The sequence below is a fragment of the Oncorhynchus gorbuscha genome, linkage group LG14 (genome assembly GCF_021184085.1).
Source record: "Oncorhynchus gorbuscha isolate QuinsamMale2020 ecotype Even-year linkage group LG14, OgorEven_v1.0, whole genome shotgun sequence".
NCBI classification, from domain to species: Eukaryota; Metazoa; Chordata; class Actinopteri; order Salmoniformes; family Salmonidae; genus Oncorhynchus; species Oncorhynchus gorbuscha.
The window spans coordinates 30773992-30799421 of NC_060186.1; the positions used below are offsets into that span (position 1 = coordinate 30773992).

The 25430-nt window shown below is 42.9% G+C and overlaps 24 non-coding genes across 24 annotated transcripts; all 24 read right to left on the minus strand.

Moving 5' to 3' along the window:
* Window positions 1-1408: 1408 nt before the first annotated feature.
* On the minus strand, window positions 1409-1490 carry trnas-gcu. Its single transcript has one exon. It is a non-coding gene; the product is annotated as a tRNA-Ser (tRNA).
* A 1781-nt stretch (window positions 1491-3271) lies between these two features.
* On the minus strand, window positions 3272-3353 carry trnas-gcu. The gene has a single exon. It is a non-coding gene; the product is annotated as a tRNA-Ser (tRNA).
* A 712-nt stretch (window positions 3354-4065) lies between these two features.
* Window positions 4066-4147, minus strand: trnas-gcu. Its single transcript has one exon. It is a non-coding gene; the product is annotated as a tRNA-Ser (tRNA).
* A 1037-nt stretch (window positions 4148-5184) lies between these two features.
* trnas-gcu lies at window positions 5185-5266 on the minus strand. Its single transcript has one exon. It is a non-coding gene; the product is annotated as a tRNA-Ser (tRNA).
* Window positions 5267-5835: 569 nt separating this feature from the next.
* On the minus strand, window positions 5836-5917 carry trnas-gcu. The gene has a single exon. It is a non-coding gene; the product is annotated as a tRNA-Ser (tRNA).
* A 745-nt stretch (window positions 5918-6662) lies between these two features.
* Window positions 6663-6744, minus strand: trnas-gcu. The gene has a single exon. It is a non-coding gene; the product is annotated as a tRNA-Ser (tRNA).
* Window positions 6745-7818: 1074 nt separating this feature from the next.
* On the minus strand, window positions 7819-7900 carry trnas-gcu. The gene has a single exon. It is a non-coding gene; the product is annotated as a tRNA-Ser (tRNA).
* A 569-nt stretch (window positions 7901-8469) lies between these two features.
* trnas-gcu lies at window positions 8470-8551 on the minus strand. The gene has a single exon. It is a non-coding gene; the product is annotated as a tRNA-Ser (tRNA).
* A 739-nt stretch (window positions 8552-9290) lies between these two features.
* Window positions 9291-9372, minus strand: trnas-gcu. Its single transcript has one exon. It is a non-coding gene; the product is annotated as a tRNA-Ser (tRNA).
* A 2127-nt stretch (window positions 9373-11499) lies between these two features.
* On the minus strand, window positions 11500-11581 carry trnas-gcu. Its single transcript has one exon. It is a non-coding gene; the product is annotated as a tRNA-Ser (tRNA).
* A 499-nt stretch (window positions 11582-12080) lies between these two features.
* Window positions 12081-12162, minus strand: trnas-gcu. The gene has a single exon. It is a non-coding gene; the product is annotated as a tRNA-Ser (tRNA).
* Window positions 12163-12901: 739 nt separating this feature from the next.
* On the minus strand, window positions 12902-12983 carry trnas-gcu. Its single transcript has one exon. It is a non-coding gene; the product is annotated as a tRNA-Ser (tRNA).
* A 1068-nt stretch (window positions 12984-14051) lies between these two features.
* On the minus strand, window positions 14052-14133 carry trnas-gcu. Its single transcript has one exon. It is a non-coding gene; the product is annotated as a tRNA-Ser (tRNA).
* Window positions 14134-15514: 1381 nt separating this feature from the next.
* Window positions 15515-15596, minus strand: trnas-gcu. The gene has a single exon. It is a non-coding gene; the product is annotated as a tRNA-Ser (tRNA).
* A 482-nt stretch (window positions 15597-16078) lies between these two features.
* Window positions 16079-16160, minus strand: trnas-gcu. Its single transcript has one exon. It is a non-coding gene; the product is annotated as a tRNA-Ser (tRNA).
* Window positions 16161-16729: 569 nt separating this feature from the next.
* On the minus strand, window positions 16730-16811 carry trnas-gcu. Its single transcript has one exon. It is a non-coding gene; the product is annotated as a tRNA-Ser (tRNA).
* A 234-nt stretch (window positions 16812-17045) lies between these two features.
* Window positions 17046-17127, minus strand: trnas-gcu. Its single transcript has one exon. It is a non-coding gene; the product is annotated as a tRNA-Ser (tRNA).
* Window positions 17128-17696: 569 nt separating this feature from the next.
* Window positions 17697-17778, minus strand: trnas-gcu. Its single transcript has one exon. It is a non-coding gene; the product is annotated as a tRNA-Ser (tRNA).
* Window positions 17779-18902: 1124 nt separating this feature from the next.
* Window positions 18903-18984, minus strand: trnas-gcu. Its single transcript has one exon. It is a non-coding gene; the product is annotated as a tRNA-Ser (tRNA).
* Window positions 18985-19815: 831 nt separating this feature from the next.
* trnas-gcu lies at window positions 19816-19897 on the minus strand. Its single transcript has one exon. It is a non-coding gene; the product is annotated as a tRNA-Ser (tRNA).
* Window positions 19898-21381: 1484 nt separating this feature from the next.
* trnas-gcu lies at window positions 21382-21463 on the minus strand. Its single transcript has one exon. It is a non-coding gene; the product is annotated as a tRNA-Ser (tRNA).
* A 1499-nt stretch (window positions 21464-22962) lies between these two features.
* Window positions 22963-23044, minus strand: trnas-gcu. The gene has a single exon. It is a non-coding gene; the product is annotated as a tRNA-Ser (tRNA).
* Window positions 23045-24469: 1425 nt separating this feature from the next.
* Window positions 24470-24551, minus strand: trnas-gcu. The gene has a single exon. It is a non-coding gene; the product is annotated as a tRNA-Ser (tRNA).
* A 569-nt stretch (window positions 24552-25120) lies between these two features.
* trnas-gcu lies at window positions 25121-25202 on the minus strand. The gene has a single exon. It is a non-coding gene; the product is annotated as a tRNA-Ser (tRNA).
* Between the last annotated feature and the right edge of the window lie 228 nt (window positions 25203-25430).

Genomic DNA, 25430 nt, shown 5'->3' on the forward strand with positions numbered 1-25430 from the left:
TAGCAGTCCATCGCCTTAACCACTCAGCCACCTCATCCTGTATTTTGAAGTGGCAAATGAATTAAAAAAACTGTAGTTGCTGTATGTAAACCCTATATTGAAATCAATGAAGTTTGGTAGAGCACTGGCAAGGCCATGTGTCGATCCCATCGAGACATTTAACAAACGTGTTGTCAGGCCGAGTGGTCTCAAGTGCTTGATTAAGTGTGTTGAGGTGTCGGTTCAAATCCCACCATTGAGGTTACCCTTGGTGAAGCTATTCTTCAATACCTGAATCTTATTAGTCACTCTAGGATTGCGCAGGGATTCTATATTCATGTGGGGCCATGTAAGAGAGGAAATAACACATGTTTTGTGAAGAGGTTGGTGTTATAATCCACACATGCAGTTCATCGCCTTCACCACTCAGATACCAAGTCCTGTGCTCTCGCTGTAGCAGTCAGCAATTTAACCAGTGTTTGTGAAAGTCAAAATCTTCCAGTGCCAAAATAAAGCACAGAAATGTAATTGTTATACAATGAGATTCTAACACATGCATGCAGAGCACAATGGATTAGCAGTCCATCGCCTTAACCACTCAGCCATCATCCAAGTAGTGGCAAATGCTCTCGCTGTGGCAGTCAGCAACCCTAGATTGAAATCAATGAAAGTTCTGCAGAGCAATGGCAAGGCCATGTGTCGATCCCATCGAGGCATTTAACAAACGTGTTGTCAGGCCGAGTGGTCTCAAGTGCTTGATTAATTGTGTTGAGGTGTTCGGGTTCAAATCCCACCATTGAGGTTGCCTTTGGTGAAGCTATTCTCAATACCTGAATCCTATTAGTCACTCTAGGATTGCGCAGGGATTCAATATTCATGTGGGGCCATGTAAGAGAGGAAATAACAAAAGTTTTGTGAAGAGGTTGGTGTTATAATCCACACATGCAGTTCATCGCCTTCACCACTCAGATACCAAGTCCTGTGCTCTCGCTGTGGCAGTCAGCAATTTTACCAGTGTTTGTGAAAGTCAAAATCTTCCAGTGCCAAAATAAAGCACAGAAATGTAATTGTTATACGATGAGGATTCTAACCCATGCATGCAGAGCACAATGGATTAGCAGTCCATCGCATTAACCACTCGGCCACCTCATCCTGAATTTTGGTAGTGGCAAATGACTTTCAATAAACAGTAGTTGCTGTATGTACAACCCTTGATTGAAATCAATGAAAGTTAGGCAGAGCAATGGCAAGGCCATGTGTCGATCCCATCGAGACATTTAACAAACGTGTTGTAAACCCAGATTGAAATCAATGAAAGTTAGGCAGAGCAATGGCAAGGCCATTTCGATCCCATCAGCAATTTTACCAGTGTTTGTGAAAGTCAAAATCTTCCAGTGCCAAAATAAAGCACAGAAATGTAATTGTTACATGATGAGGATGGGACTCGAACCCATGCATGCAGAGCACAATGGATTAGCAGTCCATCGCCTTAACCACTCGGCCACCTCATCCTGTATTTTGAAGTGGCAAATGAATTTAAAAAACTGTAGTTGCTGTATGTAGTAAACCCTTGATTGAAATCAATGAAAGTTAGGCAGAGCAATGGCAAGGCCATGTGTCGATCCCATCGAGACATTTAACAAACGTGTTTTAAACCCTAGATTGAAATCAATGAAGTTTGGTAGAGCACTGGCAAGGCCATGTGTCGATCCCATCGAGACATTTAACAAACGTGTTGTCAGGCCGAGTGGTCTCAAGTGCTTGATTAAGTGTGTTGAGGTGTTCGGTTCAAATCCCACCATTGAGGTTGCCCTTGGTGAAGCTATTCTCAATACCTGAATCCTATTACTCACTCTACGATTGCGCAGGGATTCTATATTCATGTGGGGCCATGTAAGAGAGGAAATAACAAATGTTTTGCGAAGAGGTTGGTGTTATAATCCACACATGCAGTTCATCGCCTTCACCACTCAGATACCAAGTCCTGTGCTCTCGCTGTGGCAGTCAGCAATTTTACCAGTGTTTGTGAAAGTCAAAATCTTCCAGTGCCAAAATAAAGCACAGAAATTTAAATGTTACACGATGAGGATGGGATACAAACCCATGCATGCAGAGCACAATGGATTAGCAGTCCATCGCCTTAACCACTCGGCCACCTCATCCTGTATTTTGAAGTGGCAAATGAATTTAAAAAACTGTAGTTGCTGTATGTAAACCCTTGATTGAAATCAATGAAAGTTAGGCAGAGCAATGGCAAGGCCATGTGTCGATCCCATCGAGACATTTAACAAACGTGTTGTCAGGCCGAGTGGTCTCAAGTGCTTGATTAAGTGTGTTGAGGTGTTCGGTTCAAATCCCACCATTGAGGTTGCCTTTGGTGAAGCTATTCTCAATACCTGAATCTTATTAGTCACTCTAGGATTGCGCAGGGATTCAATATTCATGTGGGGCCATGTAAGAGAGGAAATAACAAAAGTTTTGTGAAGAGGTTGGTGTTATAATCCACACATGCAGTTCATCGCCTTCACCACTCAGATACCAAGTCCTGTGCTCTCGCTGTGGCAGTCAGCAATTTTACCAGTGTTTGTGAAAGTCAAAATCTTCCAGTGCCAAAATAAAGCACAGAAATGTAATTGTTACACAATGAGGATGGGATTCGAACCCATGCATGCAGAGCACAATGGATTAGCAGTCCATCGCCTTAACCACTCAGCCACCTCATCCTGAATTTTGGTAGTGGCAAATGACTTTCAAAAAACTGTAGTTGCTGTATGTAAAACCCTTGATTGAAATCAATGAAAGTTAGGCAGAGCAATGGCAAGGCCATGTGTCGATCCCATCGAGACATTTAACAAACGTGTTGTAAACCCTAGATTGAAATCAATGAAGTTTGGTAGAGCACTGGCAAGGCCATGTGTCGATCCCATCGAGACATTTAACAAACGTGTTGTCAGGCCGAGTGGTCTCAAGTGCTTGATTAAGTGTGTTGAGGTGTCGGTTCAAATCCCACCATTGAGGTTACCCTTGGTGAAGCTATTCTTCAATACCTGAATCTTATTAGTCACTCTAGGATTGCGCAGGGATTCTATATTCATGTGGGGCCATGTAAGAGAGGAAATAACAAATGTTTTGTGAAGAGGTTGGTGTTATAATCCACACATGCAGTTCATCGCCTTCACCACTCAGATACCAAGTCCTGTGCTCTCGCTGTGGCAGTCAGCAATTTTCCCAGTGTTTGTGAAAGTCAAAATCTTCCAGTGCCAAAATAAAGCACAGAAATGTAATTGTTATACGATGAGGATGGGATTCTAACCCATGCATGCAGAGCACAATGGATTAGCAGTCCATCGCCTTAACCACTCGGCCACCTCATCCTGAATTTTGTAGTGGCAAATGACTTTTTCTGTAGTTGCTGTAAAAACTTGATTGAAATCAATGAAAGTTAGGCAGAGCAATGGCAAGGCCTGATCCCATCGAGACATTTAACAAACCCTAGATTGAAATCAATGAAAGTTTGGCAGAGCACTGGCAAGGCCATGTGTCGATCCCATCGAGACATTTAACAAACGTGTTGTCAGGCCGAGTGGTCTCAAGTGCTTGATTAAGTGTGTTGAGGTGTTCGGTTCAAATCCCACCATTGAGGTTGCCCTTGGTGAAGCTATTCTCAATACCTGAATCTTATTAGTCACTCTAGGATTGCGCAGGGATTCAATATTCATGGGCCATGTAAGAGAGGAAATAACAAAAGTTTTGTGAAGAGGTTGGTGTTATAATCCACACATGCAGTTCATCGCCTTCACCACTCAGATACCAAGTCCTGTGCTCTCGCTGTGGCAGTCAGCAATTTTACCAGTGTTTGTGAAAGTCAAAATCTTCCAGTGCCAAAATAAAGCACAGAAATTTAATTGTTATACAATGAGATTCTAACACATGCATGCAGAGCACAATGGATTAGCAGCCCATCGTCTTAACCACTCAGATACCAAGTCCTGTGCTCTCGCTGTGGCAGTCAGCAATTTTTACCAGTGTTTGTGAAAGTCAAAATCTTCCAGTGCCAAAATAAAGCACAGAAATTTAATTGTTACACGATGAGGATGGGAATCGAACCCATGCATGCAGAGCACAATGGATTAGCAGTCCATCGCCTTAACCACTCGGCCACCTCATCCTGTATTTTGAAGTGGCAAATGAATTTAAAAAACTGTAGTTGCTGTATAAACCCTAGATTGAAATCAATGAAAGTTTGCAGAGCAATGGCAAGGCCATGTGTCGATCCCATCGAGACATTTAACAAACGTGTTGTCAGGCCGAGTGGTCTCAAGTGCTTGATTAAGTGTGTTGAGGTGTCGGTTCAAATCCCACCATTGAGGTTACCCTTGGTGAAGCTATTCTTCAATACCTGAATCTTATTAGTCACTCTAGGATTGCGCAGGGATTCTATATTCATGTGGGGCCATGTAAGAGAGGAAATAACAAATGTTTTGTGAAGAGGTTGGTGTTATAATCCACACATGCAGTTCATCGCCTTCACCACTCAGATACCAAGTCCTGTGCTCTCGCTGTGGCAGTCAGCAATTTTCCCAGTGTTTGTGAAAGTCAAAATCTTCCAGTGCCAAAATAAAGCACAGAAATGTAATTGTTACACGATGAGGATGGGATTCAAACCCATGCATGCAGAGCACAATGGATTAGCAGTCCATCGCCTTAACCACTCCACCTCATCCTGTATTTTGAAGTGGCAAATGAATTTAAAAAACTGTAGTTGCTGTATGTGTAAACCCTTGATTGAAATCAATGAAAGTTAGGCAGAGCAATGGCAAGGCCATGTGTCGATCCCATCGAGACATTTAACAAACGTGTTGTCAGGCCGAGTGGTCTCAAGTGCTTGATTAAGTGTGTTGAGGTGTTCGGGTTCAAATCCCACCATTGAGGTTGCCTTTGGTGAAGCTATTCTCAATACCTGAATCCTATTAGTCACTCTAGGATTGCGCAGGGATTCAATATTCATGTGGGGCCATGTAAGAGAGGAAATAACAAAAGTTTTGTGAAGAGGTTGGTGTTATAATCCACACATGCAGTTCATCGCCTTCACCACTCAGATACCAAGTCCTGTGCTCTCGCTGTGGCAGTCAGCAATTTTACCAGTGTTTGTGAAAGTCAAAATCTTCCAGTGCCAAAATAAAGCACAGAAATGTAATTGTTACACGATGAGGATGGGATTCGAACCCATGCATGCAGAGCACAATGGATTAGCAGTCCATCGCCTTAACCACTCTGCCACCTCATCCTGAATTTTGGTAGTGGCAAATGACTTTCAAAAAACTGTAGTTGCTGTATGTAAAACCCTTGATTGAAATCAATGAAAGTTAGGCAGAGCAATGGCAAGGCCATGTGTCGATCCCATCGAGACATTTAACAAACGTGTTGTAAACCCTAGATTGAAATCAATGAAGTTTGGTAGAGCACTGGCAAGGCCATGTGTCGATCCCATCGAGACATTTAACAAACGTGTTGTCAGGCCGAGTGGTCTCAAGTGCTTGATTAAGTGTGTTGAGGTGTCGGTTCAAATCCCACCATTGAGGTTACCCTTGGTGAAGCTATTCTTCAATACCTGAATCTTATTAGTCACTCTAGGATTGCGCAGGGATTCTATATTCATGTGGGGCCATGTAAGAGAGGAAATAACAAATGTTTTGTGAAGAGGTTGGTGTTATAATCCACACATGCAGTTCATCGCCTTCACCACTCAGATACCAAGTCCTGTGCTCTCGCTGTGGCAGTCAGCAATTTTACCAGTGTTTGTGAAAGTCAAAATCTTCCAGTGCCAAAATAAAGCACAGAAATGTAATTGTTACACGATGAGGATGGGATTCGAACCCATGCATGCAGAGCACAATGGATTAGCAGTCCATCGCCTTAACCACTCGGCCACCTCATCCTGAATTTTGGTAGTGGCAAATGACTTTCAAAAAACTGTAGTTGCTGTATGTAAAACCCTTGATTGAAATCAATGAAAGTTAGGCAGAGCAATGGCAAGGCCATGTGTCGATCCCATCGAGACATTTAACAAACGTGTTGTAAACCCTAGATTGAAATCAATGAAGTTTGGTAGAGCACTGGCAAGGCCATGTGTCGATCCCATCGAGACATTTAACAAACGTGTTGTCAGGCCGAGTGGTCTCAAGTGCTTGATTAAGTGTGTTGAGGTGAGGTGTCGGTTCAAATCCCACCATTGAGGTTGCCCTTGGTGAAGCTATTCTCAATACCTGAATCCTATTAGTCACTCTAGGATTGCGCAGGGATTCTATATTCATGTGGGGCCATGTAAGAGAGGAAATAACAAATGTTTTGTGAAGAGGTTGGTGTTATAATCCACACATGCAGTTCATCGCCTTCACCACTCAGATACCAAGTCCTGTGCTCTCCCTGTGGCAGTCAGCAATTTTACCAGTGTTTGTGAAAGTCAAAATCTTCCAGTGCCAAAATAAAGCACAGAATTGTAATTGTTATACAATGAGATTCTAACCCATGCATGCAGAGCACAATGGATTAGCAGTCCATCGCCTTAACCACTCAGATACCAAGTCCTGTGCTCTCGCTGTGGCAGTCAGCAATTTTACCAGTTTTTGTGAAAGTCAAAATCTTCCAGTGCCAAAGTAAAGCACAGAATTTTAATTGTTACACGATGAGGATGGGATTCGAACCCATGCATGCAGAGCACAATGGATTAGCAGTCCATCGCCTTAACCACTCGGCCACCTCATCCTGTATTTTGAAGTGGCAAATGAATTTAAAAAACTGTAGTTGCTGTATGTAAACCCTTGATTGAAATCAATGAAAGTTAGGCAGAGCAATGGCAAGGCCATGTGTCGATCCCATCGAGACATTTAACAAACGTGTTGTCAGGCCGAGTGGTCTCAAGTGCTTGATTAAGTGTGCCGAGTGAGGTGTCGGTTCAAATCCCACCATTGAGGTTGCCCTTGGTGAAGCTATTCTTCAATACCTGAATCTTATTAGTCACTCTAGGATTGCGCAGGGATTCTATATTCATGTGGGGCCATGTAAGAGAGGAAATAACAAATGTTTTGTGAAGAGGTTGGTGTTATAATCCACACATGCAGTTCATCGCCTTCACCACTCAGATACCAAGTCCTGTGCTCTCGCTGTGGCAGTCAGCAATTTTCCCAGTGTTTGTGAAAGTCAAAATCTTCCAGTGCCAAAATAAAGCACAGAAATTTAAATGTTACACGATGAGGATGGGATACAAACCCATGCATGCAGAGCACAATGGATTAGCAGTCCATCGCCTTAACCACTCGGCCACCTCATCCTGTATTTTGAAGTGGCAAATGAATTTAAAAAACTGTAGTTGCTGTATGTGTAAACCCTTGATTGAAATCAATGAAAGTTAGGCAGAGCAATGGCAAGGCCATGTGTCGATCCCATCGAGACATTTAACAAACGTGTTGTCAGGAAATCCGAAGTGGTCTCAAGTGCGATTGATTTAAGTGTGTTGAGAGTGTCTCAAGTGCTTGATTAAATCGGTTCAAATCCCACCATTGAGGTTGCCTTTGGTGAAGCTATTCTCAATACCTGAATCCTATTAGTCACTCTAGGATTGCGCAGGGATTCAATATTCATGTGGGGCCATGTAAGAGAGGAAATAACAAAAGTTTTGTGAAGAGGTTGGTGTTATAATCCACACATGCAGTTCATCGCCTTCACCACTCAGATACCAAGTCCCTGTGCTCTCGCTGTGGCAGTCAGCAATTTTACCAGTGTTTGTGAAAGTCAAAATCTTCCAGTGCCAAAATAAAGCACAGAAATGTGATTGTTACACGATGAGGATGGGATTCGAACCCATGCATGCAGAGCACAATGGATTAGCAGTCCATCGCCTTAACCACTCGGCCACCTCATCCTGAATTTTGGTAGTGGCAAATGACTTTCAAAAAACTGTAGTTGCTGTATGTAAAACCCTTGATTGAAATCAATGAAAGTTAGGCAGAGCAATGGCAAGGCCATGTGTCGATCCCATCGAGACATTTAACAAACGTGTTGTAAACCCTAGATTGAAATCAATGAAGTTTGGTAGAGCACTGGCAAGGCCATGTGTCGATCCCATCGAGACATTTAACAAACGTGTTGTCAGGCCGAGTGGTCTCAAGTGCTTGATTAAGTGTGTTGAGGTGTCGGTTCAAATCCCACCATTGAGGTTACCCTTGGTGAAGCTATTCTTCAATACCTGAATCTTATTAGTCACTCTAGGATTGCGCAGGGATTCTATATTCATGTGGGGCCATGTAAGAGAGGAAATAACAAATGTTTTGTGAAGAGGTTGGTGTTATAATCCACACATGCAGTTCATCGCCTTCACCACTCAGATACCAAGTCCTGTGCTCTCGCTGTGGCAGTCAGCAATTTTACCAGTGTTTGTGAAAGTCAAAATCTTCCAGTGCCAAAATAAAGCACAGAAATGTAATTGTTACACGATGAGGATGGGATTCGAACCCATGCATGCAGAGCACAATGGATTAGCAGTCCATCGCCTTAACCACTCGGCCACCTCATCCTGAATTTTGGTAGTGGCAAATGACTTTCAAAATCTGTAGTTGCTGTATGTAAAACCCTTGATTGAAATCAATGAAAGTTAGGCAGAGCAATGGCAAGGCCATGTGTCGATCCCATCGAGACATTTAACAAACGTGTTGTAAACCCTAGATTGAAATCAATGAAGTTTGGTAGAGCACTGGCAAGGCCATGTGTCGATCCCATCGAGACATTTAACAAACGTGTTGTCAGGCCGAGTGGTCTCAAGTGCTTGATTAAGTGTGTTGAGGTGTCGGTTCAAATCCCACCATTGAGGTTGCCCTTGGTGAAGCTAATTCTCAATACCTGAATCCTATTAGTCACTCTAGGATTGCGCAGGGATTCTATATTCATGTGGGGCCATGTAAGAGAGGAAATAACAAATGTTTTGTGAAGAGGTTGGTGTTATAATCCACACATGCAGTTCATCGCCTTCACCACTCAGATACCAAGTCCTGTGCTCTCCCTGTGGCAGTCAGCAATTTTACCAGTGTTTGTGAAAGTCAAAATCTTCCAGTGCCAAAATAAAGCACAGAATTGTAATTGTTATACAATGAGATTCTAACCCATGCATGCAGAGCACAATGGATTAGCAGTCCATCGCCTTAACCACTCAGATACCAAGTCCTGTGCTCTCGCTGTGGCAGTCAGCAATTTTACCAGTTTTGTGAAAGTCAAAATCTTCCAGTGCCAAAGTAAAGCACAGAATTTTAATTGTTACACGATGAGGATGGGATTCGAACCCATGCATGCAGAGCACAATGGATTAGCAGTCCATCGCCTTAACCACTCGGCCACCTCATCCTGTATTTTGAAGTGGCAAATGAATTTAAAAAACTGTAGTTGCTGTATGTAAACCCTTGATTGAAATCAATGAAAGTTAGGCAGAGCAATGGCAAGGCCATGTGTCGATCCCATCGAGACATTTAACAAACGTGTTGTCAGGCCGAGTGGTCTCAAGTGCTTGATTAAGTGTGTTGAGGTGTTCGGGTTCAAATCCCACCATTGAGGTTGCCTTTGGTGAAGCTATTCTCAATACCTGAATCCTATTAGTCACTCTAGGATTGCGCAGGGATTCAATATTCATGTGGGGCCATGTAAGAGAGGAAATAACAAAAGTTTTGTGAAGAGGTTGGTGTTATAATCCACAGTGCAGTTCATCGCCTTCACCACTCAGATACCAAGTCCTGTGCTCTCCCTGTGGCAGTCAGCAATTTTACCAGTGTTTGTGAAAGTCAAAATCTTCCAGTGCCAAAATAAAGCACAGAATTGTAATTGTTATACAATGAGATTCTAACCCATGCATGCAGAGCACAATGGATTAGCAGTCCATCGCCTTAACCACTCAGATACCAAGTCCTGTGCTCTCGCTGTGGCAGTCAGCAATTTTACCAGTTTTTGTGAAAGTCAAAATCTTCCAGTGCCAAAAGTAAAGCACAGAATTTTAATTGTTACACGATGAGGATGGGATTGAACCCATGCATGCAGAGCACAATGGATTAGCAGTCCATCGCCTTAACCACTCGGCCCATCCTGAATTTTGGTAGTGGCAAATGACCTCATCCTGTATTTTGAAGTGGCAAATGAATTTAAAAACTGTAGTTGCTGTATGTAAACCCTGATTGAAATCAATGAAAGTTTAGGCAGAGCAATGGCAAGGCCATGTGTCGATCCCATCGAGACATTTAACAAACGTGTTGTCAGGCCGAGTGGTCTCAAGTGCTTGATTAAGTGTGTTGAGGTGTTCGGTTCAAATCCCACCATTGAGGTTGCCCTTGGTGAAGCTATTCTCAATACCTGAATCTTATTAGTCACTCTAGGATTGCGCAGGGATTCTATATTCATGTGGGGCCATGTAAGAGAGGAAATAACAAATGTTTTGTGAAGAGGTTGGTGTTATAATCCACACATGCAGTTCATCGCCTTCACCACTCAGATACCAAGTCCTGTGCTCTCCCTGTGGCAGTCAGCAATTTTACCAGTGTTTGTGAAAGTCAAAATCTTCCAGTGCCAAAATAAAGCACAGAAATTGTAATTGTTATACAATGAGATTCTAACCCATGCATGCAGAGCACAATGGATTAGCAGTCCATCGCCTTAACCACTCAGATACCAAGTCCTGTGCTCTCGCTGTGGCAGTCAGCAATTTTACCAGTTTTTGTGAAAGTCAAAATCTTCCAGTGCCAAAGTAAAGCACAGAATTTTAATTGTTAAACAATGAGGATGGGATTAGCATGCAGAGCACAATGGATTAGCAGTCCATCGCCTTAACCACTCGCCACCTCATCCTGTATTTTGAGTGGCATTTAAAAAACTGTAGTTGCTGTATGTAAACCCTAGATTGAAATCAATGAAAGTTTGGCAGAGCAATGGCAAGGCCATGTGTCGATCCCATCGAGACATTTAACAAACGTGTTGTCAGGCCGAGTGGTCTCAAGTGCTTGATTAAGTGTGTTGAGGTGTTCGGTTCAAATCCCACCATTGAGGTTGCCCTTGGTGAAGCTAATTCTCAATACCTGAATCCTATTAGTCACTCTAGGATTGCGCAGGGATTCAATATTCATGTGGGGCCATGTAAGAGAGGAAATAACAAATGTTTTGTGAAGAGGTTGGTGTTATAATCCACACATGCAGTTCATCGCCTTCACCACTCAGATACCAAGTCCTGTGCTCTCCCTGTGGCAGTCAGCAATTTTACCAGTGTTTGTGAAAGTCAAAATCTTCCAGTGCCAAAATAAAGCACAGAATTGTAATTGTTATACAATGAGATTCTAACCCATGCATGCAGAGCACAATGGATTAGCAGTCCATCGCCTTAACCACTCAGATACCAAGTCCTGTGCTCTCGCTGTGGCAGTCAGCAATTTTACCAGTTTTGTGAAAGTCAAAATCTTCCAGTGCCAAATAAAGCACAGAATTTTAATTGTTACACGATGAGGATGGGATTCGAACCCATGCATGCAGAGCACAATGGATTAGCAGTCCATCGCCTTAACCACTCGGCCACCTCATCCTGTGGCAAATTTTCAAAAAACTGTGTTGCAAATGTAAATGATTGAAAAAAACTGTAGTTGCTGTATGTAAACCCTTGATTGAAATCAATGAAAGTTAGGCAGAGCAATGGCAAGGCCATGTGTCGATCCCATCGAGACATTTAACAAACGTGTTGTCAGGCCGAGTGGTCTCAAGTGCTTGATTAAGTGTGTTGAGGTGTTCGGGTTCAAATCCCACCATTGAGGTTGCCTTTGGTGAAGCTATTCTCAATACCTGAATCCTATTAGTCACTCTAGGATTGCGCAGGGATTCAATATTCATGTGGGGCCATGTAAGAGAGGAAATAACAAAAGTTTTGTGAAGAGGTTGGTGTTATAATCCACACATGCAGTTCATCGCCTTCACCACTCAGATACCAAGTCCTGTGCTCTCGCTGTGGCAGTCAGCAATTTTACCAGTGTTTGTGAAAGTCAAAATCTTCCAGTGCCAAAATAAAGCACAGAAATGTGATTGTTACACGATGAGGATGGGATTCGAACCCATGCATGCAGAGCACAATGGATTAGCAGTCCATCGCCTTAACCACTCGGCCACCTCATCCTGAATTTTGGTAGTGGCAAATGACTTTCAAAAAACTGTAGTTGCTGTATGTAAACCCTTGATTGAAATCAATGAAAGTTAGGCAGAGCAATGGCAAGGCCATGTGTCGATCCCATCGAGACATTTAACAAACGTGTTGTAAACCCTAGATTGAAATCAATGAAGTTTGGTAGAGCACTGGCAAGGCCATGTGTCGATCCCATCGAGACATTTAACAAACGTGTTGTCAGGCCGAGTGGTCTCAAGTGCTTGATTAAGTGTGTTGAGGTGTCGGTTCAAATCCCACCATTGAGGTTGCCCTTGGTGAAGCTATTCTCAATACCTGAATCCTATTAGTCACTCTAGGATTGCGCAGGGATTCTATATTCATGTGGGGCCATGTAAGAGAGGAAATAACAAATGTTTTGTGAAGAGGTTGGTGTTATAATCCACACATGCAGTTCATCGCCTTCACCACTCAGATACCAAGTCCTGTGCTCTCCCTGTGGCAGTCAGCAATTTTACCAGTGTTTGTGAAAGTCAAAATCTTCCAGTGCCAAAATAAAGCACAGAATTGTAATTGTTATACAATGAGATTCTAACCCATGCATGCAGAGCACAATGGATTAGCAGTCCATCGCCTTAACCACTCAGATACCAAGTCCTGTGCTCTCGCTGTGGCAGTCAGCAATTTTACCAGTTTTTGTGAAAGTCAAAATCTTCCAGTGCCAAAGTAAAGCACAGAATTTTAATTGTTACACGATGAGGATGGGATTCGAACCCATGCATGCAGAGCACAATGGATTAGCAGTCCATCGCCTTAACCACTCGGCCACCTCATCCTGTATTTTGAAGTGGCAAATGAATTTAAAAAACTGTAGTTGCTGTATGTAAACCCTTGATTGAAATCAATGAAAGTTAGGCAGAGCAATGGCAAGGCCATGTGTCGATCCCATCGAGACATTTAACAAACGTGTTGTCAGGCCGAGTGGTCTCAAGTGCTTGATTAAGTGTGTTGAGGTGTTCGGTTCAAATCCCACCATTGAGGTTGCCTTTGGTGAAGCTATTCTCAATACCTGAATCCTATTAGTCACTCTAGGATTGCGCAGGGATTCAATATTCATGTGGGGCCATGTAAGAGAGGAAATAACAAAAGTTTTGTGAAGAGGTTGGTGTTATAATCCACACATGCAGTTCATCGCCTTCACCACTCAGATACCAAGTCCTGTGCTCTCGCTGTGGCAGTCAGCAATTTTACCAGTGTTTGTGAAAGTCAAAATCTTCCAGTGCCAAAATAAAGCACAGAAATGTAATTGTTACACGATGAGTATGGGATTCAAACCCATGCATGCAGAGCACAATGGATTAGCAGTCCATCGCCTTAACCACTCAGCCACCTCATCCTGAATTTTGTAGTGGCAAATGACTTTAAAAAACTGTAGTTGCTGTATGTAAACCCTTGATTGAAATCAATGATTGAAATCAATGATCCCAAGACATTTTGGTTGTAAACCCAGAGTGGCAAGGCCATGTGTCGATCCCATCGAGACATTTAACAAACGTGTTGTCAGGCCGAGTGGTCTCAAGTGCTTGATTAAGTGTGTTGAGGTGTTCGGGTTCAAATCCCACCATTGAGGTTGCCTTTGGTGAAGCTATTCTCAATACCTGAATCCTATTAGTCACTCTAGGATTGCGCAGGGATTCTATATTCATGTGGGGCCATGTAAGAGAGGAAATAACAAATGTTTTGTGAAGAGGTTGGTGTTATAATCCACACATGCAGTTCATCGCCTTCACCACTCAGATACCAAGTCCTGTGCTCTCGCTGTGGCAGTCAGCAATTTTACCAGTGTTTGTGAAAGTCAAAATCTTCCAGTGCCAAAATAAAGCACAGAAATGTAATTGTTACACGATGAGGATGGGATTCGAACCCATGCATGCAGAGCACAATGGATTAGCAGTCCATCGCCTTAACCACTCGGCCACCTCATCCTGAATTTTGGTAGTGGCAAATGACTTTCAAAAAACTGTAGTTGCTGTATGTAAACCCTTGATTGAAATCAATGAAAGTTAGGCAGAGCAATGGCAAGGCCATGTGTCGATCCCATCGAGACATTTAACAAACGTGTTGTAAACCCTAGATTGAAATCAATGAAGTTTGGTAGAGCACTGGCAAGGCCATGTGTCGATCCCATCGAGACATTTAACAAACGTGTTGTCAGGCCGAGTGGTCTCAAGTGCTTGATTAAGTGTGTTGAGGTGTTCGGTTCAAATCCCACCATTGAGGTTGCCCTTGGTGAAGCTATTCTCAATACCTGAATCCTATTAGTCACTCTAGGATTGCGCAGGGATTCTATATTCATGTGGGGCCATGTAAGAGAGGAAATAACAAATGTTTTGTGAAGAGGTTGGTGTTATAATCCACACATGCAGTTCATCGCCTTCACCACTCAGATACCAAGTCCTGTGCTCTCGCTGTGGCAGTCAGCAATTTTACCAGTGTTTGTGAAAGTCAAAATCTTCCAGTGCCAAAATAAAGCACAGAAATGTAATTGTTATACAATGAGATTCTAACCCATGCATGCAGAGCACAATGGATTAGCAGTCCATCGCCTTAACACTCAGCCACCTCATCCTGAATTTTGGTAGTGGCAAATGACTTTCAAAAAAAACTGTAGTTGCTGTATGTAAAACCCTTGATTGAAATCAATGGAGTTAGGCAGAGCAATGGCAAGGCCATGTGTCGATCCCATCGAGACATTTAACAAACGTGTTGTAAACCCTAGATTGAAATCAATGAAAGTTAGGCAGAGCAATGGCAAGGCCATGTGTCGATCATCAGCAATCCCATCCAGTGAGACATTTAATTGTTACACGATGAGGATGGGTGCATGCAGAGCACAATGGATTAGCAATGGCCTAACCAAGATTGATTGAAAGTCAATGAAAGTGATTGAAGTCAATGAAAGTTAGGCAGAGCAATGGCAAGGCCATGTGTCGATCCCATCGAGACATTTAACAAACGTGTTGTCAGGCCGAGTGGTCTCAAGTGCTTGATTAAGTGTGTTGAGGTGTGTGGGTTCAAATCCCACCATTGAGGTTGCCTTTGGTGAAGCTATTCTCAATACCTGAATCTTATTAGTCACTCTAGGATTGCGCAGGGATTCAATATTCATGTGGGGCCATGTAAGAGAGGAAATAACAAAAGTTTTGTGAAGAGGTTGGTGTTATAATCCACACATGCAGTTCATCGCCTTCACCACTCAGATACCAAGTCCTGTGCTCTCGCTGTGGCAGTCAGCAATTTTACCAGTGTTTGTGAAAGTCAAAATCTTCCAGTGCCAAAATAAAGCACAGAAATGTAATTGTTACACGATGAGGATGGGATTCAAACCCATGCATGCAGAGCACAATGGATTAGCAGTCCATCGCCTTAACCACTCGGCCACCTCATCCTGAATTTTGGTAGTGGCAAATGACTTTCAAAAAACTGTAGTTGCTGTATGTAAACCCTTGATTGAAATCAATGAAAGTTAGGCAGAGCAATGGCAAGGCCATGTGTCGATCCCATCGAGACATTTAACAAACGTGTTGTCAGGCCGAGTGGTCTCAAGTGCTTGATTAAGTGTGTTGAGGTGTTCGGGTTCAAATCCCACCATTGAGGTTGCCTTTGGTGAAGCTATTCTCAATACCTGAATCTTATTAGTCACTCTAGGATTGCGCAGGGATTCAATATTCATGTGGGGCCATGTAAGAGAGGAAATAACAAAAGTTTTGTGAAGAGGTTGGTGTTATAATCCACACATGCAGTTCATCGCCTTCACCACTCAGATACCAAGTCCTGTGCTCTCGCTGTGGCAGTCAGCAATTTTACCAGTGTTTGTGAAAGTCAAAATCTTCCAGTGCCAAAATAAAGCACAGAAATGTAATTGTTACACGATGAGGATGGGATTCGAACCCATGCATGCAGAGCACAATGGATTAGCAGTCCATCGCCTTAACCACTCGGCCACCTCATCCTGAATTTTGGTAGTGGCAAATGACTTTCAAAAAACTGTAGTTGCTGTATTGTAAACCCTTGATTGAAATCAATGAACGTTAGGCAGAGCAATGGCAAGGCCATGTGTCGATCCCATCGAGACATTTAACAAACGTGTTGTAAACCCTAGATTGAAATCAATGAAGTTTGGTAGAGCACTGGCAAGGCCATGTGTCGATCCCATCGAGACATTTAACAAACGTGTTGTCAGGCCGAGTGGTCTCAAGTGCTTGATTAAGTGTGTTGAGGTGTTCGGTTCAAATCCCACCATTGAGGTTGCCCTTGGTGAAGCTATTCTCAATACCTGAATCCTATTAGTCACTCTAGGATTGCGCAGGGATTCTATATTCATGTGGGGCCATGTAAGAGAGGAAATAACAAATGTTTTGTGAAGAGGTTGGTGTTATAATCCACACATGCAGTTCATCGCCTTCACCACTCAGATACCAAGTCCTGTGCTCTCGCTGTGGCAGTCAGCAATTTTACCAGTGTTTGTGAAAGTCAAAATCTTCCAGTGCCAAAATAAAGCACAGAAATGTGATTGTTACACGATGAGGATAGGATTCGAACCCATGCATGCAGAGCACAATGGATTAGCAGTCCATCGCCTTAACCACTCGGCCACCTCATCCTGAATTTTTGTAGTGGCAAATGACTTTCAAAAAACTGTAGTTGCTGTATGTAAACCCTTGATTGAAATCAATGAAAGTTAGGCAGAGCAATGGCAAGGCCATGTGTCGATCCCATCGAGACATTTAACAAACGTGTTGTAAACCCTAGATTGAAAGTCGAGCAATTTTACCAGTGTTTGTGAAAGTCAAAATCTTCCAGTGCCAAAATAAAGCACAGAAATGTAATTGTTACACGATGAGGATGGGATTCGAACCCATGCATGCAGAGCACAATGGATTAGCAGTCCATCGCCTTAACCACTCGGCCACCTCATCCTGAATTTTTGTAGTGGCAAATGACTTTCAAAAAACTGTAGTTGCTGTATGTAAAACCCTTGATTGAAATCAATGAAAGTTAGGCAGAGCAATGGCAAGGCCATGTGTCGATCCCATCGAGACATTTAACAAACGTGTTTTAAACCCTAGATTGAAATCAATGAAGTTTGGTAGAGCACTGGCAAGGCCATGTGTCGATCCCATCGAGACATTTAACAAACGTGTTGTCAGGCCGAGTGGTCTCAAGTGCTTGATTAAGTGTGTTGAGGTGTTCGGTTCAAATCCCACCATTGAGGTTGCCCTTGGTGAAGCTATTCTCAATACCTGAATCCTATTAGTCACTCTAGGATTGCGCAGGGATTCTATATTCATGTGGGGCCATGTAAGAGAGGAAATAACAAATGTTTTGTGAAGAGGTTGGTGTTATAATCCACACATGCAGTTCATCGCCTTCACCACTCAGATACCAAGTCCTGTGCTCTCGCTGTGGCAGTCAGCAATTTTACCAGTGTTTGTGAAAGTCAAAATCTTCCAGTGCCAAAATAAAGCACAGAAATGTAATTGTTACACGATGAGGATGGGATTCGAACCCATGCATGCAGAGCACAATGGATTAGCAGTCCATCGCCTTAACCACTCGGCCACCTCATCCTGAATTTTGGTAGTGGCAAATGACTTTAAAAAACTGTAGTTGCTGTATGTAAACCCTTGATTGAAATCAATGAAAGTTAGGCAGAGCAATGGCAAGGCCATGTGTCGATCCCATCGAGACATTTAACAAACGTGTTGTAAACCCTAGATTGAAATCAATGAAGTTTGGTAGAGCACTGGCAAGGCCATGTGTCGATCCCATCGAGACATTTAACAAACGTGTTGTCAGGCCGAGTGGTCTCAAGTGCTTGATTAAGTGTGTTGAGGTGTTCGGGTTCAAATCCCACCATTGAGGTTGCCTTTGGTGAAGCTATTCTCAATACCTGAATCCTACTAGTCACTCTAGGATTGCGCAGGGATTCTATATTCATGTGGGGCCATGTAAGAGAGGAAATAACAAATGTTTTGTGAAGAGGTTGGTGTTATAATCCACACATGCAGTTCATCGCCTTCACCACTCAGATACCAAGTCCTGTGCTCTCCCTGTGGCAGTCAGCAATTTTACCAGTGTTTGTGAAAGTCAAAATCTTCCAGTGCCAAAATAAAGCACAGAATTGTAATTGTTATACAATGAGATTCTAACCCATGCATGCAGAGCACAATGGATTAGCAGTCCATCGCCTTAACCACTCAGCCACCTCATCCTGTATTTTGAAGTGGCAAATGACAGTGTTTTAAAAAACTGTAGTTGCTGTATGTAAACCCTGATTGAAATCAATGAAAGTTAGGCAGAGCAATGGCAAGGCCATGTCGATCCCATCGAGACATTTAACAAACGTGTTGTCAGGCCGAGTGGTCTCAAGTGCTTGATTAAGTGTGTTGGTGTCGGTTCAAATCCCACCATTGAGGTTACCCTTGGTGAAGCTATTCTTCAATACCTGAATCTTATTAGTCACTCTAGGATTGCGCAGGGATTCTATATTCATGTGGGGCCATGTAAGAGAGGAAATAACAAAAGTTTTGTGAAGAGGTTGGTGTTATAATCCACACATGCAGTTCATCGCCTTCACCACTCAGATACCAAGTCCTGTGCTCTCGCTGTGGCAGTCAGCAATTTTACCAGTGTTTGTGAAAGTCAAAATCTTCCAGTGCCAAAATAAAGCACAGAAATGTAATTGTTACAGAGATGAGGATGGGATTCGAACCCATGCATGCAGAGCACAATGGATTAGCAGTCCATCGCCTTAACCACTCGGCCACCTCATCCTGTATTTTGAAGTGGCAAATTTAAAAAAACTGTAGTTGCTGTTGTAAACCCTTGATTGAAATCAATGAAAGTTAGGCAGAGCAATGGCAAGGCCATGTGTCGATCCCATCGAGACATTTAACAAACGTGTTGTCAGGCCGAGTGGTCTCAAGTGCTTGATTAAGTGTGTTGAGGTGTTCGGTTCAAATCCCACCATTGAGGTTGCCCTTGGTGAAGCTATTCTCAATACCTGAATCCTATTAGTCACTCTAGGATTGCGCAGGGATTCTATATTCATGTGGGGCCATGTAAGAGAGGAAATAACAAATGTTTTGTGAAGAGGTTGGTGTTATAATCCACACATGCAGTTCATCGCCTTCACCACTCAGATACCAAGTCCTGTGCTCTCGCTGTGGCAGTCAGCAATTTTACCAGTGTTTGTGAAAGTCAAAATCTTCCAGTGCCAAAATAAAGCACAGAAATTGTAATTGTTATACAATGAGATTCTAACCCATGCATGCAGAGCACAATGGATTAGCAGTCCATCGCCTTAACCACTCAGCCACCTCATCCTGTATTTTGAAGTGGCAAATGAATTTAAAAAACTGTAGTTGCTGTATGTGATTGAAATCAATGAAAGTTAGGCAGAGCAATGGCAAGGCCATGTGTCGATCCCATCGAGACATTTAACAAACGTGTTGTAAACCCTAGATTGAAATCAATGAAAGTTAGGCAGACCACTCAGATACCAAGTCCTGTGCTCTCGCTGTGGCAGTCAGCAATTTTACCAGTGTTTGTGAAAGTCAAAATCTTCCAGTGCCAAAATAAAGCACAGAAATGTAATTGTTACACGATGAGGATGGGATTCGAACCCATGCATGCAGAGCACAATGGATTAGCAGTCCATCGCCTTAACCACTCGGCCACCTCATCCTGTATTTTGTAGTGGCAAATGACTTTCAAAAAACTGTAGTTGCTGTATGTGTAAACCCTTGATTGAAATCAATGAAAGTTAGGCAGAGCAATGGCAAGGCCATGTGTCGATCCCATCGAGACATTTAACAAACGTGTTGTAAACCCTAGATTGAAATCAATGAAGTTTGGTAGAGCACTGGCAAGGCTGTGTCGATCCCATCGAGACATTTAACAAACGTGTTGTCAGGCCGAGTGGTCTCAAGTGCTTGATTAAGTGTGTTGAGGTGTTCGGTTCAAATCCCACCATTGAGGTTGCCCTTGGTGAAGCTATTCTCAATACCTGAATCCTATTACTCACTCTACGATTGCGCAGGGATTCTATATTCATGTGGGGCCATGTAAGAGAGGAAATAACAAATGTTTTGCGAAGAGGTTGGTGTTATAATCCACACATGCAGTTCATCGCCTTCACCACTCAGATACCAAGTCCTGTGCTCTCGCTGTGGCAGTCAGCAATTTTACCAGTGTTTGTGAAAGTCAAAATCTTCCAGTGCCAAAATAAAGCACAGAAATTGTAATTGTTACACGATGAGGATTCTAACCCATGCATGCAGAGCACAATGGATTAGCAGTCCATCGCCTTAACCACTCGGCCACCTCATCCTGTATTTTGAAGTGGCAAATGAATTTAAAAAACTGTAGTTGCTGTATGTAGTAAACCCTTGATTGAAATCAATGAAAGTTAGGCAGAGCAATGGCAAGGCCATGTGTCGATCCCATCGAGACATTTAACAAACGTGTTGTAAACCCTAGATTGAAATCAATGAAAGTTAGGCTCTGGCAAGGCCATGTGTCGATCCCATCAGCAATTTTACCAGTGTTTGTGAAAGTCAAAATCTTCCAGTGCCAAAATAAAGCACAGAAATTAATTGTTACATGATGAGGATGGGAGAACCCATGCATGCAGAGCACAATGGATTAGCAGTCCATCGCCTTAACCACTCAGGCAACCTCATCCTGTATTTTGAAGTGGCAAATGAATTTAAAAAACTGTAGTTGCTGTATGTAGTAAACCCTTGATTGAAATCAATGAAAGTTAGGCAGAGCAATGGCAAGGCCATGTGTCGATCCCATCGAGACATTTAACAAACGTGTTGTCAGGCCGAGTGGTCTCAAGTGCTTGATTAAGTGTGTTGTTGAGGTGTTCGGTTCAAATCCCACCATTGAGGTTGCCTTTGGTGAAGCTATTCTCAATACCTGAATCCTACTAGTCACTCTAGGATTGCGCAGGGATTCAATATTCATGTGGGGCCATGTAAGAGAGGAAATAACAAAAGTTTTGTGAAGAGGTTGGTGTTATAATCCACACATGCAGTTCATCGCCTTCACCACTCAGATACCAAGTCCTGTGCTCTCGCTGTGGCAGTCAGCAATTTTACCAGTGTTTGTGAAAGTCAAAATCTTCCAGTGCCAAAATAAAGCACAGAAATGTAATTGTTACACGATGAGGATGGGACTCGAACCCATGCATGCAGAGCACAATGGATTAGCAGTCCATCGCCTTAACCACTCGGCCACCTCATCCTGTATTTTGAAGTGGCAAATGACTTTCAAAAAACTGTAGTTGCTGTATGTATGTAAACCCTTGATTGAAATCAATGAAAGTTAGGCAGAGCAATGGCAAGGCCATGTGTCGATCCCATCGAGACATTTAACAAACGTGTTGTAAACCCTAGATTGAAATCAATGAAGTTTGGTAGAGCACTGGCAAGGCCATGTGTCGATCCCATCGAGACATTTAACAAACGTGTTGTCAGGCCGAGTGGTCTCAAGTGCTTGATTAAGTGTGTTGAGGTGTTCGGTTCAAATCCCACCATTGAGGTTGCCCTTGGTGAAGCTATTCTCAATACCTGAATCCTATTACTCACTCTACGATTGCGCAGGGATTCTATATTCATGTGGGGCCATGTAAGAGAGGAAATAACAAATGTTTTGTGAAGAGGTTGGTGTTATAATCCACACATGCAGTTCATCGCCTTCACCACTCAGATACCAAGTCCTGTGCTCTCGCTGTGGCAGTCAGCAATTTTACCAGTGTTTGTGAAAGTCAAAATCTTCCAGTGCCAAAATAAAGCACAGAAATGTAATTGTTATACGATGAGGATGGGATTCTAACCCATGCATGCAGAGCACAATGGATTAGCAGTCCATCGCCTTAACCACTCAGGCCACCTCATCCTGTATTTTGGCAGTGGCAAATGACTTTCAAAAAACTGTAGTTGCTGTAGCCAAAGTAAACCCTTGATTGAAATCAATGAAAGTTAGGCAGAGCAATGGCAAGGCCATGTGTCAATCCCATAAGACATTTAACAAACGTGTTGTAAACCCTAGATTGAAATCAATGAAAGTTAGGCAGAGCAATGGCAAGGCCATGTGTCGATCCCATCAGCAATTTTACCAGTGTTTGTGAAAGTCAAAATCTTCCAGTGCCAAAATAAAGCACAGAAATGTAATTGTTACATGATGAGGATGGGACTCGAACCCATGCATGCAGAGCACAATGGATTAGCAGTCCATCGCCTTAACCACTAAACCTCATCCTGTATTTTGAAGTGGCAAATGAATTTAAAAAACTGTAGTTGCTGTATGTAGTAAACCCTTGATTGAAATCAATGAAAGTTAGGCAGAGCAATGGCAAGGCCATGTGTCGATCCCATCGAGACATTTAACAAACGTGTTGTCAGGCCGAGTGGTCTCAAGTGCTTGATTAAGTGTGTTGAGGTGTTCGGGTTCAAATCCCACCATTGAGGTTGCCTTTGGTGAAGCTATTCTCAATACCTGAATCCTACTAGTCACTCTAGGATTGCGCAGGGATTCAATATTCATGTGGGGCCATGTAAGAGAGGAAATAACAAAAGTTTTGTGAAGAGGTTGGTGTTATAATCCACACATGCAGTTCATCGCCTTCACCACTCAGATACCAAGTCCTGTGCTCTCGCTGTGGCAGTCAGCAATTTTACCAGTGTTTGTGAAAGTCAAAATCTTCCAGTGCCAAAATAAAGCACAGAAATGTGATTGTTACACGATGAGGATGGGATTCGAACCCATGCATGCAGAGCACAATGGATTAGCAGTCCATCGCCTTAACCACTCGGCCACCTCATCCTGAATTTTGGTAGTGGCAAATGACTTTCAAAAAACTGTAGTTGCTGTATGTAAAACCCTTGATTGAAATCAATGAAAGTTAGGCAGAGCAATGGCAAGGCCATGTGTCGATCCCATCGAGACATTTAACAAACGTGTTGTAAACCCTAGATTGAAATCAATGAAGTTTGGTAGAGCACTGGCAAGGCCATGTGTCGATCCCATCGAGACATTTAACAAACGTGTTGTCAGGCCGAGTGGTCTCAAGTGCTTGATTAAGTGTGTTGAGGTGTCGGTTCAAATCCCACCATTGAGGTTGCCCTTGGTGAAGCTATTCTCAATACCTGAATCCTATTAGTCACTCTAGGATTGCGCAGGGATTCTATATTCATGTGGGGCCATGTAAGAGAGGAAATAACAAATGTTTTGTGAAGAGGTTGGTGTTATAATCCACACATGCAGTTCATCGCCTTCACCACTCAGATACCAAGTCCTGTGCTCTCGCTGTGGCAGTCAGCAATTTTACCAGTGTTTGTGAAAGTCAAAATCTTCAGTGCCAAAATAAAGCACAGAAATGTAATTGTTATACAATGAGATTCTAACCCATGCATGCAGAGCACAATGGATTAGCAGTCCATCGCCTTAACCACTCAGCCACCTCATCCTGTATTTTGCTGTGGCAAATGTAAAAAAGCAGTTTTACCAGTTTTTGTGAAACCCTTGATTCAAAATCTTCCAGTGCAAAGAAATGGCAAGGCCATGTGAATTCGAGACATTTAACAAACGTGTTGTAAACCCTTGATTGAAATCAATGAAAGTTAGGCAGAGCAATGGCAAGGCCATGTCGATCCCATCAGCAATTTTACCCATCCAGTGCCAAAATAAAGCACATTTGAGGATGGGACGAACCCATGCATGCAGAGCACAATGGATTAGCAGTCCATCGCCTTAACCACTCGGCCACCTCATCCTGTATTTTGAATCAAGAATTTAAAAAAACTGTAGTTGCTGTATGTAAACCCTTGATTGAAATCAATGAAAGTTAGGCAGAGCAATGGCAAGGCCATGTGTCGATCCCATCGAGACATTTAACAAACGTGTTGTCAGGCCGAGTGGTCTCAAGTGCTTGATTAAGTGTGTTGAGGTGTTCGGGTTCAAATCCCACCATTGAGGTTGCCTTTGGTGAAGCTATTCTCAATACCTGAATCCTACTAGTCACTCTAGGATTGCGCAGGGATTCAATATTCATGTGGGGCCATGTAAGAGAGGAAATAACAAAAGTTTTGTGAAGAGGTTGGTGTTATAATCCACACATGCAGTTCATCGCCTTCACCACTCAGATACCAAGTCCTGTGCTCTCGCTGTGGCAGTCAGCAATTTTACCAGTGTTTGTGAAAGTCAAAATCTTCCAGTGCCAAAATAAAGCACAGAAATGTAATTGTTACACGATGAGGATGGGATTCTAACCCATGCATGCAGAGCACAATGGATTAGCAGTCCATCGCCTTAACCACTCGGCCACCTCATCCTGAATTTTGGTAGTGGCAAATGACTTTCAAAAAACTGTAGTTGCTGTATGTAAAACCCTTGATTGAAATCAATGAAAGTTAGGCAGAGCAATGGCAAGGCCATGTGTCGATCCCATCGAGACATTTAACAAACGTGTTGTAAACCCTAGATTGAAATCAATGAAGTTTGGTAGAGCACTGGCAAGGCCATGTGTCGATCCCATCGAGACATTTAACAAACGTGTTGTCAGGCCGAGTGGTCTCAAGTGCTTGATTAAGTGTGTTGAGGTGTTCGGTTCAAATCCCACCATTGAGGTTGCCCTTGGTGAAGCTATTCTCAATACCTGAATCCTATTAGTCACTCTAGGATTGCGCAGGGATTCTATATTCATGTGGGGCCATGTAAGAGAGGAAATAACAAATGTTTTGTGAAGAGGTTGGTGTTATAATCCACACATGCAGTTCATCGCCTTCACCACTCAGATACCAAGTCCTGTGCTCTCGCTGTGGCAGTCAGCAATTTTACCAGTGTTTGTGAAAGTCAAAATCTTCCAGTGCCAAAATAAAGCACAGAAATGTAATTGTTACACGATGAGGATGGGATTCAAACCCATGCATGCAGAGCACAATGGATTAGCAGTCCATCGCCTTAACCACTCGGCCACCTCATCCAAATATTTTGAAGTGGCAAATGAAGGCAGAAAAAACTGTAGTTGCTAACAAATGTGTAAACCCTTGATTGAAATCAATGAAAGTTAGGCAGAGCAATGGCAAGGCCATGTGTCGATCCCATCGAGACATTTAACAAACGTGTTGTCAGGCCGAGTGGTCTCAAGTGCTTGATTAAGTGTGTTGAGGTGTTCGGGTTCAAATCCCACCATTGAGGTTGCCTTTGGTGA